General features: G+C 47.2%; 1 long non-coding RNA gene across 1 annotated transcript in view; it reads right to left on the bottom strand.

Moving 5' to 3' along the window:
* LOC142019641 (uncharacterized) overlaps positions 1–17,148 on the bottom strand; it is a 195,240-nt gene that overhangs the window by 153,312 nt on the left and 24,780 nt on the right. Inside the window, exon 2 of the long non-coding RNA XR_012647142.1 lies at positions 9,707–9,775. This is a non-coding gene — a long non-coding RNA (uncharacterized LOC142019641). The remainder of the gene's footprint in view (positions 1–9,706; positions 9,776–17,148) is intronic.

Raw genomic sequence — 17,148 nt, 5'->3', positions numbered from 1 at the left:
ACTCATCCACAGTTGGTAGAAATCTCTTCCAATGCCAATTCAGCTGCAGTAAAGGAATGGCAGAGTAACAGTCACACATGCATCTTTCGCCCTGGGACATGACTGTTGGGAAGTGAACGCTAAGGTGCAACCCTTGTAATGGACTGCGAAACTGTGTCGCATGGTTCAGCCACTAGGTGGCACTGTGGGTAAAATACTTTATTTAAGTATCAGAGCGGTAGCCACGTTCCCCTGTATCTTCGAGAACAAGAAGTCCTGTGGCACCTTATAGACTAACAGATATTTTGGAGCATAAGGTTTCATGGGCAAAGACCTGCTTCCAAGCAGCCCTCAGCCATGTCTGGGCTAAGAATGAAAGAGGTTTATGAGGCACACATCTGTTGAGTATAAGCAAGTTCTGAAGCCAGTCCATATGTGGTACAGAAGTACATGACATGGTGTCAGGAGTAAATGAAGAGAGGAAACAGCAACAAAGGTTGCGGGATCTCATCAACACGCACTCCTCCATGCCCGAGAGAACTTCAGCTTCGACTGAGCAGTGTGATTTGCAACATTTCAGATTGCAAACAAACTCCACAACTGAGCTGGAGACATACAGGTATCTCCTTTGACTGATACTAGGGCGGAGATGGGAGAACATATCTTCTAATCCACTGACTTTACGGTACCCTTACCACGATGGCAGTAAAGGAGTTGTATGATGCATACTTTATACTTCAAAGAAATGTGGCTCATGAAAGAAGATGCTTTCACCAAAGAACTCAGGAACTAGGGGAAAATACTGACTGTGGTGTTAGCTCTCTGCATACAATTGCTGAAAACTGTAATTTTGAGAAAGCAACCCATGAAAAGGCCAGAAGCAGGCCAGTTATCAGGTTACCACATACAAACCTTTCACAGCAGCTCCAATTAAAAAAAGATTTAAGCCCAGCCACAGCTACTCAAATAGCAAAGCAGTCTGAGTTAGTGACACAGCAAAACGAAAGCAACTCGTGAAATCTGAGAAAAGAAGACACTAACTTGAAAGCTGTTAACAGACACAACAAGAGGGCTCAAAATGTTACCATAAAACCTCTGAGGTGAGGATAGAGAACTCCCAGGCTACAAAGGAGAAACGCCAACAAATATATAGAGGGCGTGCAAAAAGTGATAGATCACAAGAGAGGAGGCATGTCCCAGCCCAAGGAGTGCGGTTAAGACATACATGAAACACAGACACTTCGCAGTTGTTGCCACACCAAAGCAGTCAGGGTGTTGACTCATAAGGCAGACAATCAAGCGCCATTATGTCTGCAATCTATTACTTGTGATGACACAGAACCTGCCTGAAGAGTGAAACTGAACATTCACGGCAAGACTTTGACATTAAAACTGACTCAGGAGCTGACATCCCAGACATCTATGAAGGGTCTCCAAGTCGCTTTCAACCCCTCCCAGAAATGATATCCCCAGACGCAGCTCTGACTAGCCCTGGAGATAGTCTGAGCGCATGAGGCAATTCACCACAGAAACAACAGACACAGACAAAAGCTAAGTGTTCAGAGTGCGTGTGACCAGAGTATCACAGACCAACAGCCTCCTCAGCTGCACGTGGCAGCCACAATAGACCTACTGAGAAAAATGGAAAACTCACTGGATAATTTGACGGCATGGGATGCTGGAGAGGCAACCCAGTACAAACCATCTTATGCTGAACCATCCAGCGTACAAACGTCTCTACCAGAGTGACCATGGACGGGACTAGCTGCAGATTTATGCAGATTCAGAGGACATTGTTACCTGGTCAAGGCAGACTAGTTTCCCAGTTATATAGAAATAATGAACTTGAAAGCCACAATGCGTTGCACGGTTATTGAGAAACTGAAGGGCACTTTTGCTTACTTCAGTGTTCCCGAACACCTAGTGACAGACAACCAACCGCAACTCAGAGCAGCAGAATCTAAGTCCTTCCAAATGAGATACAATTCTGATTATATAACTAGCAGCTCACATCACCCACAAGCAGGTCCATCCCCAGGGAGATGTAGGACCTGGCACAACCCCCAGCCCAATGTCCCAGGCACAGGGCACAGAGCAACCCCACCAGCACAGGCTCTGTCCCCACCTCCTATGCTCCGACTTCTATCCCACCCCACTCCACCTTTCCCCCAAGGCCCACCCCTGCTCCGCCCACACTTCGCCTCTTCCTGCTCCATCCCCTCCTGCCCCCATTGTACCCCTTCTCCTCAAACCCACTCCCTGGACAACGTGAGCCAGTGGGTTACTGGGGAGGAGAAGGGGACAGGGCCTGCCTGCACACACCATGACAGGGTTCAGGGGAATGGGCTGGAGCCCATACTTCTTGCTGCTGTGGTAAAGCAGAGGGCAGCAGGCTGGGAGGGTGGCAGAGCTGATCAGGCTGCTGGTTGCTCCAGCTCCTGTTGCCGCAGTGAGTGCGGGGCAGGGCTGACTCCTGCTGCCGCCCTGTGGCAGGTGCCTTCAAATAATTCCTGAGCTACCCGGGGCCCTACAGCTAACAGAGGCACCATCCACCCAGAACCACCTTGCGGATGGGAAGGCTTTGCCCACAAGCGAATGGAGAGGCTGAAACAGCTATGCCGGTTGGCAAGAAATTACACAGCAGGCAGATCCGTTCCTTGCTCTTCTGAGTCACAGATCAGTACCCATAGCTACTGGATAGAGAGCTAGATAATACTTAGTCCTGCTTTGAGTGCAGGGGACTGGCACAGAAGACCTCCAGAAGCCTCTTCCAACTCTAAACTTTAGCACAGCTTCTGATGAGAAGAGAAGTCATAACTACACTCCATCTTCAGAAAAAGACTCTTTCCTAAGTGGTCCAACAGGAAGAGTAGCCAAATCAGATCAAAAGGAAAAAAAAGACCTTACAACCACCTGTACAACAGATTATGCTCACCAAGCGTCAAGGTGTAGAACCTGGTGACCTTGTTTGTTTCAAACTGAACAGGGTAAAGGACCAACAACTCCAGCTGTCGTGACGAAAAAAGAATTCAGTGCCCACATGATTGGTCATCAAAGCCAACGGTGGAGAGGCCGGCAGAAACCAGTGACATCTACAGTGTGTTCCTCAGAAAGCACAACCATGGAGTAAAGCACAGGGCAGATGCAGAACACAACGACAACCACTCAAACCTCAAGCTGACCACAGCCAGGTGTTTCAGCTAACAGACAATCAGATGACCAAGCTGTTAGGCACTCAGGTTGTGCAATTAGAAAACCAGCATGGTGCAGAGACAACGAACAGAATGATAAGAACTGAACTTAAAAGAGAGTGTGATCGTGTATATGTAGTAAATGGCAGGAAGGTAGAACTCAAAGGGGGAAGACGTAACAGCTCTTATGGTGAACACACCTGGTACGTGGCGCATATGAGCAAACTCTGAGCCCAGTCCAGTCTGGTGCAAAAGTACACACAACCGGCCTGCTTGTGCTTCCTGCTTTTTCTGCTTGTAAACAGAAAATTTTGGCATACATTCACGGCCTGCAAGCAGGCCTGCAACTGGCTATGTGAGCACACAACCTTCCCCAACTCCCGATAAACACATGCACACGTGGGAGTGCTTTAAAAAGAAAGGGCAAAAGAGAATGCTCTGCTGGGTGGGGAGGAGGAGCACAGATTTTCTTGAACCAAAAATAGGGAGAATAGTTTAATGACGAAGGACTATTGGATGAAGAAGCAAGGATATTATAGCATCATAAATTAAAAAAAGCAAAATAATAATGAAATAGAGAAATGATACAAATTTAGGACCATGTATTTTAGCGTGGTGCCAAAAATTGAGCTCTTTGATCCACCTTGAGGCATCTAAATAAAAGTATCCTGATTTTTCAGGGTGCTGAGCTCCCCCAACCCCCTGAAAGTCAGTGGGCATTGCAGAAACTCAGCTCCTTTGCAAATGAAACCACTTGCATTTTGGTGCCTCTTAGGAGTCTCACTTGAGGCTCCCTGTTTCGAAAAAGTCAGCTGTAGATTTATGCCAGTGAAAAAGCTTCCTGGGTCACGGATGAATTTATGCACTTTAAATGCTGGGCTAATTCTCTCTTTGTTTCATTCATCCTTGTCACTGCAGACTAATAACAACGTCGGCGGAAGCCGAGCTCTCCCAGTTTGCAGGAGTGAATGCTAGGTCAAGTGAAAGCCCGGGCTGGACAGGCAGTGACTGGCCTAATGGAGACCAGGAGACTTGGACATTCCTGTGGACCATAAACTGCTTTTCTTTTCCTTTTAACCACAGCCATCAACTAATTAAATCCACTTGGGGCAGAAGGGACGCTGCCTTGGATGTTCTTTGCTCCTGAGAATCCCTGATTTCCAATCCCTTTGTAACCATTTGCATTTGATGATAAAGTTCCAAACACTGACCAGCTTCCAGGAAGATGGAACATTGCCTTGTGTTCCTTAGATGTCAGAGTATCAATCAAAAGACCTCCTCTCCTCCCACTGAAGCAGGCGGGGAGAGATGCCCTAGCCATGCTAGTTGGCACTACTACATCTCTGCCAAACCTCCGTGGACGAGCAGCCACAAAGATCTTGGGTACTGAACACATCGATAAGGAAATGCTTATCATCGGCTGTCAGGGATTCTCCTTCCCTCCCATCATGTCAGTCACACAGACGAGCACGGGACCTAACGCCCTACGCACTGCCATGGGCTCCGCACGGCTATCGACTGCACTGAAGTTACTCTCACTGTATATTGTGCCAGCAAAAGGAGGCTCAAGCACATGTGGTCCAACTACTGCGAAAAGGATGTAACACTCGGTATTAGCTGACTTACCACTTAGTCCAGTCACAGATGATTATAGCCTGTTGAATTATGTTGGAAATATACTCACTAGGTCCATTTCAAGCCAACATTGTCACAGAGACAACCGTGCAGGAGATCCAACACCTGCTCTCACTGCGACACACTTATTCAGTGAGCTGCAAGCTTTTTAGCATGCCGGCCTCAGCCCAGTTACAGCAGTGCAGTATTTTCTCTACGCAACCCAAATTACCAGCTTCACTAGCTCAGTTAGTAGGAAAGCGGTTCACTGTGCTAAGTGGAATAATTACAGTGATTAGGCTACTAATATGTACGATATTTTTCAAAATGGTAGTTGCCCATTTTTCTGACGCATTAGAACTGGCGAATATTTGCTTTCAAAGGAGCCCATTATCTTCAAAATTACTAGAAGACAGGGGAGCTTTGAGTCAGAGCTCTAACAAACAAGAAATTAGGAATGAATTAGTACAAAATCATTGTTAAACTCTCCAAGGTTTTAAACCCAAGCAGACTTTTTCCATCCTTTGACGTGACTAAGTTTCAGTGAACTTTGGAAATCTTCCATCACCACAAGGTTCCTGTAAGAAATGTTTATATTTTACTTACACACACACACACACACACACACACACACACACACACCCTTTCATAGCAAGCTCCAAACTAATATGCTGCAAACTCACATTTCTCGTCCTGGGATCCTATTTTCACACTAGCTGCAGATATGACCTTTGTGAATAGCTGCCAGCTGCTTATAATTTTGGCAGATGCAAGCACATTTCTGGGAAGCTGTATCCGTTCAGTGGCTACAGATCAACAGGCTACGCTCAGGGCTTTTGTAAAATTGATTGGCGCAGGAGAATCCCATTTGCAGCACTAACTGAGAACAGGTTTGCCATGGTGAAGCGTTAATGACTTTGCTATCAATGATCTAAGTACGTCAACCTGTGACTCATGGCGGTATTAAAGAACACTATATTTATACAGAGCAGCAATTAGCAGACTGTAAACTAATGTGATGCAATTTCCAAGTAAATCTATGATCTTCCAAGTGGTGTAATGCTAGACTTTATTTTAATCTCTTTGGAATTTCAGAGTTACTATTGCGTCTGGTCATCCCTTAAGATTATGCAGATTTATTTTTGCTGATATTTCAGATACCACCCTTAGGTTAAGCATACCCACTGTCTGTTCTCCGAGGCAAAGCATGCTATGGACTCAGGGGACTGCAGCCTCTGAATATTTTGTAAACCCTCTTAAAAGAAGAGTCAAGGTTTATCTGCACTAGCAGACTCATAGACTTAATCTATACTGGTAGGAATCTAGCCATCTTTCCTGGAGAATTCATTTTGAATAGAAACACCCCTCCACCTGTGTGCATAGCACAGCTGAACCAAATGCCTCGGCACACTGGATTTAGTAAACGAACACAGTCCAGTATAAATCGGGGTGAAGGAGCATACACTGCAGCCCTGTTTCTTCTCCAAATGATGAAGCCCTATTTGAATTAGACTACATCCCAATGGAATAAGAACTGGCAATTTTACGAGGCCTGTTCATCAGCCTCCATTTAATGCACCTATTTGCACACTCAATGGCTGGTTTTCACGCAAATAGATGGATGCATACACATGCAAAAGCCCAACTGTGCACACACAAGAACATACTTAGCCATATCAAGCTGTGTATGCAAGCAGCTTGGGGGTGTGTTTTCACCTATTAGACTAGAGAAGAACACCAGTCCAAACTATGCTCTCCTGAGGTATCACTGCTTATTTTCCTTTGGTTTAGAGATTAAACATACCAGAGCAAGAGACTTACACCACAGTCCTCCTCAGCTGCAAGACTGCTGCAGCACAGGGTCAAACCAATGTGCCTCAAGCCCTGTTATGAAATGTCCCACTCAGGCATCACATTCAGTCTCCATATCTATTTGCTCCTTGGCCTTTGCTGCAAATGCCAATGAACTGCCAAGAAGCACCTGTCTGCTGGGAACTAAAGAGATGCTAATAATTCATCTCATGGGTCACCAGACACCATTAGACGCAACAGCTTTTGCTTACCACTGGTCCGCTAAGCTAAACGTGAAAAGGTCCCAGCTCCCCTTTCCAGTTCCGGAGCTGCTTTAAAGCAGGTTCTATCATTAAACAGTGAAGCACCTACACAGAATCATCTCTATGGCCAAAGAATCTGGCAACTTGACAAGGAAGTCTCCACTGTGCAGCCAGCAGATTGTTTGGGAATTTTGTGGGTGCTGTTACTGTGTGGAAAAGAATTACCATTTGGGAGGAGTGGTGGTGGCTGGCAGAGCTCTTGAATGGAAAGACCAGCCGAGTCATATTTAAACATGAAAGTAATGCTCCAGCTGTCGGCTACTGAAGTTATAAGAATGTTGAGGTACATTCCTGAGGGCTCTGAACCTTGCTCTTCTGGGCAGGCATCTCCCCAAATAGTACTTGACATTGCTTGCTGGAGAGTACTGGCCAGGGACTGGGCTGTTGTGGAGATGCAAAAAACTGAGAATACCTTTAATTCAAGTTTTTTAATCTGTGCAAGAAACCTCTCCACTTCTAGATATCTGGAATACCCTAAAGTAGGTTTCCCCAAGAGAACAAGTAAGAAGTCCCATTTCTTGGGCCAGAAGGAAGACAGTAAACATCTTCCTGCTGAGATGACATTAGTATCGTTTTGTGTCACAGTCACTCCTGCTGAAGCTCTTCACACCAAGCTCTGGTGACAGACTCACTGTCCTAGAGTGCCCTCTTATGGTGAGCTCCAATGTAGTCGCACAAAGGCCTCCACTTGTCCTCGGGGCTCCTGTGGTTTGGTGACAGGTCTCTCTGGCAAGGTCACTCTACGGTCCATCTTTTTGGGTGTATCAGTATCCCACATCACACATCCCATGTGACACTGATCATCTGCCTCTCCCAGGTTCTTCATCCATCCCACTCTTCTTCCAGAGTAGAGGAATTTTCAGACTTCTCCCGGTGTCCCCCAGTGGAACTCAAACCCCGGTCCCCCCACCCCAACAGAGCCCAATGCATGAGGCTGTCTGCCGGAAGCCTTCCCCCTTTGTCAAGTCCTGGCATTGGAATCTGTCCACTCCTGGAGCTTCTCAGTACCTGTCCTGCCCCTGTTCCTTTCCCTTCTCAGGGGAGGATCCCAAGGCCTATTATCTTCTCGGTCTCCCACTTCAGTGCTCTTGACTCCCCTTTTATGAAGGGGATCCAGTTCCTCCACTAACACATTGTCCTCCACACACCCGTCAGGTGCCACCAAGCAGAGTAATTGAGCCCTCAGGCTCTCTTAACCCTTCCATTGTCAGCATGGGGTTTATCCCCTACCCAATTCTGCAACACCAGGACTAGCAATGAGATCTATGGCAATGGAAAGTCATGACCATATCAGGTACTGTGGACTACACTGTACAATTAAAATTAATTGGGAGTCTGAGCCTCCAAAGTTTGGTTCTGAATTTGTTCAACATGAGGAGTGCTTGGACCCTCCTGTTTTATTGTTTGTCTTCCTGCAGAAAAAGTACTCCACAGGGCTCTGCCAGAAAGGGAAAATGCTAAAGGGCAGGTAGAGATCTGGCTGGTAACCGAGTCATTGTAGTTTGCAACAAATGCCCCACATCTCCCTAGTTTCTGAATCACTGGGGGGGGGCAGGGGGTGACCAGGGAAATCTCTCGCAATTATTTTCAAGTTTGACTGCTCAACTACAAAGCAATAAAAATAGCCTGGCATACCACTGAGACGCTATAGAAGCTATCAGATGATTGATCGGAGTTGCTGTACATTGATTACCTTTCACCTGCCCTCTTTTGCGTCTGAAAAAATGTGATCTTAATGAGCTGCGTAAAGAATTCTCATCCAGCTCTGCCGGCTGGTTAGTGAGCACTAAGGATAAGAGCTCAGAACACAGAGGAGTTTGCAGAACAGTAACGGAATAAGGAGCCAGCTGTCTTCCAGCCACACACTTGTAACCACCTCAAACATTCCACTGAGATGAAAAGGGTTTTACCACATTGCCAACAAGCCAGCTATGAATAATGCCTGCTCTGAAAGTCTGAAAACCGAGAGCTCCGAGTCCATAACACTTCCCCAGCAGAGAACACTTGGGCAGCCTTTATATAGTTAGGTAGTTTTGTTTCCCGTTATTAAACCAATGAGACATCAGGAAAGAAAATAAAATAAAAAGCAAATGTGCTGTGCCACAGAACGTGTCATACAACAAAGTGCTAGAAAACTGGTTCCAGCAAGCAGATTAATGCAACAAAGCTGAGAAAAACACCAGAGGAAACAAAAGCCAGGCAAACATTTAATATAATAGTTGAAGAGGGTTAAGGTGCTGCGTGAATAACACCCCGAGAGGCTTGCCATTGTACTTTAGGGAGATTGTAGGTATTGGCTGGGATTAGCAATGGAGCCTAAAGGATTTAGGCACACAAATCCTCTTGATTTCATTGTGAATGTAAACCGCCAGTGGCCTCCCAAGCATTTTGTGGCATCCTGACTCAGTTTCCCCTCCTTGGGGCCCCTTAAAAACTCCGCAAAGGTTGTTTTTGTGGTTAACCCAAGCCCTGCGTGGGGGGCTGGTTTTTTTTTTTTTTTTTTTTTTTTTTAACAGAAACAGGTCAAACCAAACATCAAGGTCCTCAAAAAAATCCATCACCGCACCACAAAAGCTCACTCCAGCTTTGGGATTGACTACCACACCTGGAGCCCTCCTTCCAGCCCAGTCAGTGCTTCACAATGCTGCCACACGCAGCTGGAGCTCAGCCTCCATCATCCCTTGGCCTCCAGACCCAAACCCTCCCTCAGGCCTCAGTCACACTACCTCCCTCACGCATCAAGCTAAGACATGCAACTTCAGTTATGTGACTAGCATGGCATAAGTTGACCTGCTTGGACCTACTCACCGTGGTGTCTGCCACCTGGGAAGGTCGGCTGCAGATACTCTCCCATCGACTCCGCCTAATCTTCTTGCCCTTAAAAGAAAAGAAATAGCATTAACATTTGAAATCACGGGACAAAGAGCAAATCACATGGAGCCCATGGCTCTGGGCGAAGCCACCCTTGCTTCACAAGGGATACTCAGCCTATGTCCCCAGCTGGGAGTTGAAAACATTGACTCGGTAACATGACTAACATCACTGGCTGATACTGGGAGGTACCATGCCTGCTTTGAGGCTCTCTGATATATGGAGCTAGCTTTTCCACTGCGATCACGAAAAATTCAGTAGAACTTCAGGAAATACATTTGTCATCTTCCAAGATCACTCGTTCTGTTGAGATTTTTATTAGCTGAACAGATGAATTTGGGGATGATAGTGTAGGAAAACATACGAGACCCATCGTAATGGAAGGATGTAGCTGGTAGTTCTTTTCTAAGTATATACAGGCAAATCTAGGGGGAAGCTTCCTTCAAACACACTGCAATGGCCTAGCTGGCTTCTTCTTCAAATATCAGACTCTTTTTTAAAAAAAAAGTCTGAACCATTTGTAAGGGCCAAAGGGCTCATGGAGAAACAGGACATTGACATTTTTCAGGATGCTTTTTAACAACTGCAGGTTGAACCTCTCTAATCCAGCACGCTCTCTCCAATCCAGCAACATTTGTAAAACAGCATGATTTTACTTAGCCAGACAAACACTTATCATGGGTGTGGCCAAATTTCTTGTGGTCCCATAAAGTTTGTTTCCAGGCCTCAGTCCTGGCTTTTACCGTGCTGTGCTGTTTAGCTGTAATTTACCCCAAAAGTCTTCTAAGATCCCAGTAAGCAGTAGAAGTGTTGGTGATGTGCTAAACCGGGGTATCCCAAACTTTAGATATAGTTGGGACCCGTTTTTTTTAAGTACCTTTTTTTGCAGCCAAAATATAACTGCATATTAAAAAAAAACAGTGAATGAATAAAAGTTCACTGTTTATTATTTGTTCACAATAACAATAGTACATAATAATAATATAAATCTTGATATAAAATATGCATGCCTACTTTTTGTTATTACCTTAATTATGTGGGAAAATATGGAATATACCAAATTAATAGGATTGTGTGTGGTAATTTGTGTATTTTCTAAGGATCAGTATTTTTTTCCCCAAGGATTGGTACTGCACCGTGTACCACACTTTGGGAAATGCTGTGCTAGACAATATTGACCTCCTGTGGTCCGACAAATTCTCTCGGCCAGCATTGGTCAGGTCCCACAGGTCCCAGGCAAGAGAGGTTCAGCCTGTACTGAGGTAAGTTACACATTTCCATTCGGACACAAAGGAGGAGAAGGCTGCTTTGTGCTGATTTTAGTAAACATTCCTTCGTCCAACTTAGGAATTAATGACAATATCACAGCTCAGATGTTTCTCAAGGTCCCTTTATATTAGTAAAGGGCTCCAGGTAGTACAATTGTATCTGACTGCAGGAAATATACAGATCCACCAGCCATATATGATAAAAAAAAGTTACTGTTTCCCTGGGCATTTACAGGACACATTGGATTTGATGGGTAACTGCTACTGCCCTGCCAGGACAAGCAGGATTTTCTTGACACTTCTGACAAGCCGCCATCTGACTAAACATGGTCATCATTTCAGATTTACATCAACCAGCTATGTGAAGGGCAAAGTTCAGCATGCCACCACAGGCATCTTATCTCAATTGCTGCACTAACCAGCCAAGGCGAGAGACCATGAGGAGTCCTGAGGTAGACTAAAGACTAACAGATTTATCTGGACATAAGCTTTCATTGGTAAAAACCCATTTCACCTGATGCATGGAGTGGAAAGGACCAATGCTGGCAAAAATATACTGGCACATGAAAACAAGGGTGTTACCGTATCAAGTGGAGGACCAGTGCTAACAAGATAGGTACCAGAGAGGTGGAGGGATGGCTCAGTGGTTTGAGCATTGGTCTGCTAAACCCACGGGTATGAGCTCAAACCTTGAGGGGGCCATTTAGGGATCTGGGGCAAATAGTTTGAAAAAAAAAAAAAAAAGGGGGGACAACGCTTGGTGTTGCCAAGGGGGCAGAGGACTGGACTTGACAACCTCCCAAGGCCCCTTCCAGCCCACTGAGGAAGAGGTGTGAATATCACAAGAGGGAAAATTATTTCTGTAGTGAGTCAGCCACTGTTGCTCCCCAGCCAACCCCAAATTAACAGTGTCAAGTTTGTAAATGAATTGCTGCTCTGCAGCTTCTGTTTGAAGTCTGGCTTTAAAGGGGTATTTTCGTTGGTGAACAAGGGCCACTTTGAAATCTGTTACTGAGCATCCAGAAAGATTGAAGTGTTCTCCTGGCTGAGTCTGTCACCACACTTGCTGTCTGATTTGTGCTCATTTTTGATTTTGCATAGAACACGATTTTCCCTGTCTTGGTATTCCTACCTCCTCCTCAGCTGTTGGGAATGGGCCACATACACCTTGACTGAACTGGCCTTGTTAGCACTGGTCCTCCACTTGATAAGGCAATTCCCTTCTTTTCATGAGCTAGTATACTTATGCCGGCCTCGGTAATGTCCACTCCATGAAACTGATGGAGTGGGTTTTTGCCCATGGAAGTCTACACCCAAATAAATCAAAGTACCACAGGTCTCCTCATTATTTTTGTGGATACAGACTAACATGTCTGCCCCTCTGAAACTTACAGAGAGAGTTATTGGGTGTTAGAGGAACTAGTTAAGCATTTTATGAAGCAAAAGGAATAGTTCATTCACCAGCCTGGGCTTTAAACAGAGGCCCAGAATCTTACAAGGCTTACACTGTGGCAAATATGGAGCAATGCCTGTGATATTAATGCTGAGCAGAACCTGTGCCAAAATCCACAAAACATTACACTTCAACAGTTAAGGGCTGACTACTGTTCCCTTACACCAGTTTCATTCTGGTCTAGCCCATTGACTTCAAAGGAGTTAGGTGTAAAGCCCACTTAATGAAGGCAAGAGCCAAGAAATGACAAACGCGTAAGAGTCAGAGACAAGGCTGATGTTCTGCGGTAACTGAACCATGGCATTAACAGTTGTTTGTGATCGCTCACCCCCTGCACACACAAACTAGATGATTGGTCTGCTCTTTTACTTTTTAAAAACAAAGCAAAACCAATGTGTTCATATCTGGTCATCAGCAAAATTGCTGAAGGCAAAAAACAAACAAACCCCGAAACTGAAACAGAGTTAATGCTGAGTCAAAGGAGAACCAAAAGCACCCAGGCACTTTGACAAGGGGACACAACCCAAACACTGGGAGAGGTCCAGTGTTCTAGCCAAAAACAAATTTAAAATATTCATGAGGGTGTCATGTCTCAGGCTCTGTGCGTGAGCTGACGTGCCACGCCTAATGTTTGTCCTTTGGCATCTAAGATTATGATGCTATCAGCAGAGTCCTTTGAGACACTGCATAAGGTTCTATAAATCCCATAGTCTACTTGGTTCCTTGCCTGGGTCCTTTGGAACAAGGGGAAGAACGTGCTCTTGGGATCTGAAATGTTCAGCCCAAGCTCTCCCTGCAATGTTGTGTTTCCAGATAGACCTTTCTGCCCCTTTGCTGGTCCAGAGAACAGGCTCACAGGGTGCAAAGCAGCACAGGTTTCGGCTCATTCTGTCGCATCTTCCCCCACATCACTGAGAAGTCATACCTCCCATATGACAGTCAGACCCAGCCTTCCCCAGCAACACATGCCTTACACGGTAGGCCTGGCCAGGCTTCCAGAGGCTTGGCCTTATTTGCAGTATGAGCTAAGCCACTGCCTGCTATCAGAAGGCAAACTCAGGGTAGTGACACTTGTCATCACTGAAATCATGTATGAAGGAGCTGCCTGTCCCAACGTAATTTGCAGAGGGCGTTGTTACTCATGTAGCCAGTGGCATGCTTTGCTCTGCCTATCGCCAGCAATCCGCACAGCTGCTACAAATCTCATGGTAACTTTAGAAGGGCCAATTATCTCTCTTCTGTCTTAGCGGCCAACAGGACTCAGATTTAAAACCTTTGACACAAGTGTTCTCTGCAGTTGCGATGGGCAAGCGAAGAACCCCACAAGAACAATGACAGGCAGAGAATCCTTATGGGAAAAACGACAATGAGAAAGTCCACTGTGAACGGAAAGAGGAGAATTTTGCATATGTGCACGTATACACATCTGGCTGTGTTTGTGTTGGCGTGATGCCTGTAGGAAGAAGTGCATCCAGAGTGTTGGCGTTGCTTATTTCAGTCCTGTGTGAGACAACCCAGGGATGAGGGGAGGCTGCATTGCATACAACAGACGTGTGTGTGCGTGTAGAAGGGATCCTATTGGTTTTCCCTCACTGATGGCTTACCTAAAGTTTCACACTTTCTTCTGTCTCCCCAGCCCTGGGAGGTTCTCCAGGTCCCTGCCACGGCACCCAGAAACATGCACAGGGCTTAGGGCTCAGTGTAAGGACTTGCCTGTAGGGACCCACATGTTATTAAGAAATCTTGACCTCAAAGGCATTCCATAGGGAAGGCTTAGCCATAAATCTTGCGCTGATTTACTGGAGCTCACCATGACCTAAATGTACATCTGTTTCCTCCTACTGCTGATACGACTACTGGCTGAAAAAAACAGCTGCCTCATGCTGACGAGCTGCAAGATGGGACAAACATCTGTCTTTGCTAAGCGCTCCAGCCCGGATATGAAAGGAGAGGGACAGAGGCAGGGGTGTCTGCTGCTTTTGTTTCAGCTGAGCTACAACGTGAGAACACAGAGTGCCTGGATAGCGTCACACCCTGCACCCCCTTTCCAAGGCACAGAACAATGCAGAAAAAAAGGAAGCTGCTACCCGCTCGGACTTTGAAATGCCCCACCTGCAGCAACAGCCCTGCTGCATCATTTGCCCACATGGGCAGCACTGCCAGGTACACAAGGCCTGTGGACCAGTTCAGGGCAGCGTGGCCTGCAGGAGTGAGGAAAAAATGGAATTGTAACTATTTTCAGAAGGAATCACTCTTCCTGGAGAGCTGGTGATTCCATGCAGACTAAAGCAGTGTCAACCGGGAGCCACTCCTTTGAGTACTGCAGAGTAACTCACACGTTAAGTAGGAATCAGGATCAAAGTTAAACATTGGGCCGATTTTTTTTTTTTTAAAACAGTGACCTGGAAAATATCTGCTGAATCATCTGTTCCCCAAGAACAAGGCAAGAGAAGCCACCCAGGTCCAACAACAACTACCAGGACAGCAATAATGGAAAGAGCAGGATAGATTCTAACCGGGGGTTAATTGGCAGAGCTCCATTCACTTCAACAAAGCTACACTGATTTACAGTAACTGAGGATTTGGTCCACAGCGGCTTGATAAACATCAAGGCTACTGCAGGCCCTGATCTTAATTCAGCTGAAATCAGTGGTGGTCTTTCCATTGTTTCCAATGGGCTTTGGACCTGGCTCTAAGTTATGTCTTGTCTCCATTACATGGCAGATAGAGGCGGCTGCGATCAATCCACCAGCTGTCCATTTATTATGTCTCCTGTAGATAAATCAATCTCCAGGCTTGCTCCTGGCAACACCGGTACTCCACCAAGAGGAGAAGGGTAGCCAGCATCAGTGGGAGAGCAGCCCCCATTGACTCTACCGCACACAAGGCACCGCAGTAACTACGTTGACCTCAGTAGCTGAAGTCAATTGATGACGCAGGTAAGTATAGACAAGGCCTTGATAACGGCAAGTTGAACGACCAAACACAACATGTAGCATTCTCAAAGAGTAGAGGATCACCTAAGTCCGCGGCATCCAATACACTCACCACTTGTGGCAAACAAGGCCACGGTGTGGCAAGACGCAGCTCCTCAGAGCCGCGCACTTGAAGCGCCCTCTGCCCGCCCCGCACACACGCCCCACGCCGTGGTGAGACACATGCGAGGAGGCAGTGACAGTAGCTCTGCCTGTGGCCCTTATCCCAGCACGGCTCCTGCAGCCCTGGCGTGGCCTTAGTGGCTCTGGCCCAGCACAGCAGCAGCGGTCCAGTGTGGTCCCTGTGACCCTGGTGGCCTGGCGCAATCCCTGTGGCTCCGGCGGCTGCAGCCCAGCACAGCTCAGGTGGCTCATGCAGCGACAGCTCTGGTGAGTCGCCAGCATTCAGTTTGCATGTGGGGAGGGGAAGCTGGGGGTTCCTGGCTCTGGGGGAGGCGGAGGGCATTGCTAGAGCATGGGGGAGGCGCTGGGGGTACCTGGCTCTGGGAGAGGGGGAGGGCATTGTTAGAGCATGGGGGAGGCGCTGGGGGTTCCTGGCTCTGGGAGAGGGGGAGGGCATTGTTAGAGCATGGGGGAGGCGCTGGGGGTTCCTGGCTCTGGGAGAGGGGGAGGGCATTGTTAGAGCATGGGGGAGGGGAAGCTGGGGGTTCCTGGCTCTGGGAGAGGGGGAGGGCATTGTTAGAGCATGGGGGAGGGGAAGCTGGGGGTTCCTGGCTCTGGGAGAGGGGGAGGGCATTGTTAGAGCATGGGGGAGGGGAAGCTGGGGGTTCCTGGCTCTGGGAGAGGGGGAGGGCATTGTTAGAGCATGGGGGAGGCGCTGGGGGTTCCTGGCTCTGGGGGAGGCGGAGGGCATTGTTAGAGCATGGGGGAGGCGCTGGGGGTTCCTGGCTCTGGGGGAGGCGGAGGGCATTGTTAGAGCATGGGGGAGGCGCTGGGGGTACCTGGCTCTGGGAGAAGGGGAGGGCATTGTTAGAGCATGGGGGAGGCGCTGGGGGTTCCTGGCTCTGGGAGAAGGGGAGGGCATTGTTAGAGCATGGGGGAGGCGCTGGGGGTACCTGGCTCTGGGGGAGGCGGAGGGCATTGTTAGAGCATGGGGGAGGCGCTGGGGGTACCTGGCTCTGGGGGAGGTGGAGGGCATTGCTAGAGCATGAGGGAGGCGCTGCAGGTACCTGGCTCTGGGGGAGGGCATTTGTTTAGAGCGGCGTGGCAGCTGTGGCGAATACAGAAGGACAACCACCACTAGTGTGGTGATGCTTGAATTCCTATTGGACACCACTGATCCATGTTCTCACTGTAGCTATCCTGAAAATCCACAAGCAGAGGAAAAAGAAAAAATCAGGTGTGAAATGAGAAAGAGAAATCTGACAGCCCATTGGAAGCAGAAATAGTGTGTGGTACTAACTTCCAGTCCAGGAACTTCCTTTGCAATAAACCTTTTCCTGGAATAATAGAGAGACATTAGGGAAAAAACGAAAGCCCCACTGGCATCACTGGAACTAGAGTCAGCATCACAACTGTATGGGAGCTATAAAATGGCTGAAAGTACCATCAGATGACTTGTTCAAGGGATGCATGGTTAAGGTTTGGGGGTCTTAAAAATAGAGCTGTAGCAGGTTAGTTACAGTGACAGCTGAGAACCTCACTTTGCCAGGATTCCCAGAA

Source organism: Carettochelys insculpta, chromosome 12 (genome assembly GCF_033958435.1).
Source record: "Carettochelys insculpta isolate YL-2023 chromosome 12, ASM3395843v1, whole genome shotgun sequence".
In the NCBI taxonomy this organism is placed as follows: domain Eukaryota; kingdom Metazoa; phylum Chordata; order Testudines; family Carettochelyidae; genus Carettochelys; species Carettochelys insculpta.
The sequence above is the reverse complement of the archived record's forward strand: the minus strand, read 5'-3'. Positions and strand labels throughout refer to the sequence as shown.